The following is a 5498-nucleotide window of genomic DNA, read 5'->3' on the forward strand; positions in this document are numbered from 1 at the left end:
CCTGAGCGTGGGCTTATGCCTAGGTCTGGGCCTGGGCCTTGGCCCTGGTCTGGGCCTTGCCCTGGGCCCTGGGCATGGGCCTGGACCAGACCTAGGCCCTGATATAGGCCCTGATATGGGCCTTGGACTCGGCTCGGGCTTTGGCTCTCTTGGCCCTGGTCCTGGCCCTGGTCCTGGTCCTGGGCGTGGGTGCGGTATTGGGGGTGGGCGTGGGCCTGGGCCTGGGCTCTGGCCTGGGCTCCGGACTCGGTCTGGGCCTGGGCCTGGGCCTGGGCCTTGGCCTTGGCCTGGGCCTGGGCTGGGACCTGGACCCTAGCCTTGGCCCTCAACTGGGCCTGGGCCGGGGCCTGAGCCCTAGCCTTGGCCCTCAACTTGGCCCTGGCCTGGGCCTGTGCCCTGTGCCCTGTGCATTGGCCTGGGTCCTCTGGGCTTGGGCCCTACAATGGGCCTGGGCACTACCCTTCCTGGGCCTGGGCCTTTTTGCTGGGCCTGGGTCTGGGCCCTGGACTCGGCCCCGGATTCGGCCTGGGCCTGGGCCTGGGCCTGGGCCTTGGCCTGGTCCTTGGCCTTGGCCCTGAACTCGGCCCGGGACCCGGCCTTGGCACTGGCCTGGGCCTGTGCCCTGTGCATTGGCCGTAACCCCTTGGGCCTGGGCCCTGAGCCTTGGCCTTGGCATGGGCATGGACATGGGCATGGGCATGGGCTCGTCCCGGGACTCGTTCTGGACCTAGGCCCTGGACTTGTCCTAGGACTGTGCTCTGTGCATTGGCCTTGGCCCACTAAGCCTAGGCCCTAGAGTGGGTCTGGGCCTGGGCCCTGAACTCGGCCTGGGCACTGCCCTTGCTGGGCTTGGGCCTATGCCTGAGCCTGGGCCTGGGCATGGGCCAGGACTTGGGCCCTGGACTTGGCCCGAGAATCGGCCTGGGCCCCGGCCGTAGCCTGGGCCCTGAACTTGGTCCGGGCCTGGGCCTGGGCCTAGGCCTGGGCCTAGGCCTGGGCCTAGGCCTGGGCCTGGGCCTGGGCCTGGGCCTGGGCCGTGGGCCTGGGCCTGGGCCTGGGTCTGGGCCCTGGGCCCTGGGCCCTGGGCCTTGGTCTGGACTTGGGCCTGGGCCTGGGCTTGGGCTCTAGCCTGGGCCCTGAACTCGGCCCGGACTAGGGCATGGGCCCTGGGCCTGGGTCTGGGCCTGGACCCTGATATGGGCCCTGATATGGGCCCTGGACCCGGCCTGGGCGCTTGCCTGGGCCCTGGACTTGGCCCCGGACTCGGCCCGGGCCCCGACCCTAGCCTGGGCATGGACTTGGCCCGGACCCTGGCACTCCTTGGCCTGGGTCTGGTACTGGGCCTGAGCCTGGGCCTGGTCCTGGGCCCTGAGCCTTGGCCTGGGTCTGGGCATGGGTATGGGCATGGGCTCGGCCCGGGACTCGTTCTGGCCCCAGACCCTGAACTAGACCCTGGACTTGGCCTAGGCCTGTGCTCTGTTTATTAGCCTGGGCCCTGGTCTGGGCCTGGGCACTGCCCTTCCTGGGCTTGGGCCTGTGCCTGTGCCTGGGGCTGGGCCTGGGGCTGGGCCTGGGGCTGGGCCTGGGCCTGGGCCTGGGCCTGGGCCTGGGCCTGGGCCTGGGCCTGGGCTCTGGACTGGGCCTGGGCCTGGACTGGGCCCTGGACTTGGAATAAGCCTGGGCCTGGGCCTGGGCTTAGGCCTGGGCCTGGACTTGGGCCCTGGACTTGGCCCGAGACTCGGCAAGGGCCCCGGCCGTAGCCTGGGCCCTGAACTTGGTCCGGGCCTGGGCCTAGGCCTAGGACTGGGCCTGGGCCTGGGCATGGGCCCTGGGCCTTGGTCTGGACTTGGGCCTGGGCCCTGAACTCGGCCCGGACTAGGGCATGGGCCCTGGGGTTGGGTCTGGGCCTGGACCAGGTTTGGGCTCTGATATGGGCCCTGATATGGGCCCTGGATTCAGCCTGGGCCCTAATCTGGGCCCTGGAATCGGCCTGGGCGCTTGCCTGGGCCCTGGACTTGGCCTGGACCTGGACATAGGCATGGGCCTGGGCTCGGCCCGGGACTCGCTCCGACCCTAGCCTGGGCATGGACTTGGTCCGGGCCCTGGCACTCCTTGGCCTGGGTCTGGTACTGGGCCTGAGCCTGGGCCTGGTTCTGGGCCCTGAACCTTGGTCTGGACCTGGACATAGGCATGGGCCTGGGCTCGGCCCGGGACTCGCTCTGGCCCCAGGCCCTGGACTAGACCCTGGACTTGGCCTGGGCCTGTGCCCTGTGCATTGGCATTGGCTCACTAGGCCTAGACCCTAGAGTGGGCCTGGGCCCTGCCCTGGGCCCTGAAATCGGCCTTGGCACTGCCCTTCCTGGGCTTGGGCCTATGCCTGGGCCTGGGCCTGGGCCTGGGCCTGGGCCTGGGCCTGGGCCTGGGCCTCGGCTTGGGCCTCGGCTTATACCTGGGCCTGGGCCTGGGCCTGGGCCTGGTCTCTGGACTGGGCCTTGAATTCGGCCTGTGCCTGGGCCTGGGCCTGGACTGGGCCCTGGACTTGGAATGGGCCTAGGCCTGGGTCTGGGCCTATGTGTGGGCCTGGGCCTGGGCTTGGTCCTGGGCCTGGACCTGGGCCCTGGACTCGGCCTGGGCCCTGGACTCGGCCTGTACCCTGGACTCGGCCTGGGCCCTGGCCTGGGCCTTGGGCTCGGCCTGGGCCCTGGCCTGTGCCTTGGGTTCGGCCTGGGCCCTGGTATGGGCCCTGGACTCAGTCCGGGATTCGGTCTGAGCCAAGGCCCTGGACTGGGCCCTGGACTTGGAATGGCCCTGAGCCCTTGGCTCTGACCCTCCTGGGCCTCGGCCTGGGCCTAGCCTGGGCCTTGGGCTTGGCCTTGGCACTGCCCTTCCTGGGCTTGGGCCTATGCTTGGGCCTCGGCCTGGGGCCTGGCCTGGGCCTTGGGCTCGGCCTGGTCCCTTGTCTCGGCCTGGGCCCTGGGCCTGGGCCTGGACCCTGGACTCGGCCTGGGCCCTGGTTTTGGCCTTGGACTCGGCCTAGGCCTGGGTCTTGGGCAATGGTGGGCCTGGGCCTGGGCTACGGCCAAACATAGGCACAGGTGGCAAGCAAACTCATCTATTTATTGACTTTGCGAGAGCGTCCTAGATTTGTTATGGGGTGGTACCCACGTGTGTACAAAGCATAAATATAACATGTATATAAATTAGTGAATATATATATATATATATATATATATATATATATATATATATATATAGTGTGTGTATATACACATATATATATATATATATATATATGTGTGTGTGTGTGTGTATGTGTGTGTACACACACACACACACACACACACACACACACACACACACACACACATATATATATATATATATATATATATATATATATATATAATCATGATGATGAAGGAAAGAAATTTAGACGTATTAGGAATGTGTGAAACAAGAACAAATAATAAAGGTCAAAGGAGAATTCACGAAGACTATAGATACATCAGGAAACGAAGGAAGACATGGAGTTGGTTTTGTGTTGAATTTATCTTTTGGGGAAAGAGTAAATCACATAATTCACAAAAATGAAAGAATATTGTATGTGTCATTAGACATGGAACCGGAAGGAATTAGTTTTATCATGGTATATGCCCCTCAGCGATGAAGAACCGTGGACGAGAAGGAAGAGTTTTATGCCAAACTACAGGAGACTTACGATGCTGTCAAATAGGAATAATGTCACCATTCTAGGAGATTGGAACGGGCACGCAGGAGTAGTGAGAGAAGGTATAGAGAATGTTTTAGGGGCGTTTAGCGTTTGAAACAGGAATCCAGAGGGTATGAGAGTGATAGATTTCTGTGCGAGTAATATGCTTTCGATCATGAATACGTATTATCTGTTAGATCTGTTGCTACCATCACTTTCAGTTCCTTCTCTCCTTCTCTCTTCTTCATCTACTTCTTCTTCTTCTTCTTCTTCTACTTCTTCCTCTTCTTTTTCTTCTTCTTTTCTTCTTCTTCATCTTCTTCATCTTCTTCTTCTTCTTCCTCTTCTGTTCCTGTCTCTTCTTCTTTTGTTTCTTCTTATGTTTCATATTCATCTTCTTCTTTTTTCTTCTATTTTTTCATCTACAAGTACTACATTTCCTTTTTCCTTTAATTTCCATTGTGCTACTTCTATTAATTTACTACTCTTTCATATTACATTACAAATACAGATGGGGTCGCGAACCTCACCCCATAAGTTATTACTGCGTCATTTGCCATCTTTTTGTTATCGGAACTTCTGGGCATTATTGGACGTTTGTTGCAATGATTCTATCAGCTTTATGTAGCCGCCCAACTTCCTAACTAACAAGTTGTTGTCATTAATAGAACTTACAGCCCTCCTGACCGTGTCCATAGCCCACTCCACGCTTACGTCAGTGGAGAGGGTCCTTATATCGAAACCAGCTACCTTCTTACTGAGGTTCATCTTCCTGAAGCGTCTGAGTAAACAAACACATCAATTTCACATTGGAACTGGAAGTGGATAAGTAGTTCCCATTCCTCGACACCGTGATGCACCAAGAGGTAAACGGTTTCACATTTTCTGTACATAGGAAGCCAACTAGCAAGGATGACGCCATACACTTCTTATCGAAACAATGCACGTAGACAAAAACCGGGTTAATCATTGGGTTCTACCTACGAGCCATCAATATGTGTAGTGAGGAATTTGTAGAAGAGGAGACGGCCTATATAACCTGTGTCTTCTGAAAGTTACTCTACCCATTATGCATGATGTACAATTTTAGGGAATAAGAAGACGAAATATACAACAGGGTAGAGAGTGAAAAGAAAAATTACGAACATCTTGTGGTGCTACGCGTGAGTGAAGCTATGTTAACAATCTCGTTATCCAAAGAAGTCACACAAATAGCTTATGCTGCCAGATGAAAAATAAATAGATAGATAGATAGATAGATAGATAGATAGATAGATAGATAGATAGATAGATAGATAGATAGATAGATAGATAGATAGATAGATAGATAAATAAATAAATAAATAAATAAATAAATAAATAAATAAATAAAATAAAGAACACAATAAGAATTAGGAGAAGAGATATGTTGCTATCTTGTTATGTACATGAACATAGACAGGGCCATGTATTACATACCGTGTGGTGAGTGTCCTGAGGTATCTAAAGCCACGTCCACACGGTCGAGCACTGCCCGCCGGGTACGAGGGCTTTGCTCGACAACGGGCAATTTCATCGGGCAAACCATCAAACTGTCCGTTCCCGGCACCATTTGCTGGCAGTGGATGGATGGAGGGCTGACATCGCTGCCAAACGTACGAAGTGAGGTGCGAGCAAAGTTAGCAAACCCGCTCAGTACAGACCGCCAATTAATCGCTCGCTCAATCGCCCAATGGCAAAAGGCCTCTTTTATACACTACTATCTTTTTATTTCCTTAAGCCACGTCCACACGGTCGAGCAATGTCCGTC

Source organism: Oratosquilla oratoria, chromosome 16 (genome assembly GCF_046742065.1).
Source record: "Oratosquilla oratoria isolate Oo_2021 chromosome 16, ASM4674206v1, whole genome shotgun sequence".
In the NCBI taxonomy this organism is placed as follows: Eukaryota; Metazoa; Arthropoda; class Malacostraca; order Stomatopoda; family Squillidae; genus Oratosquilla; species Oratosquilla oratoria.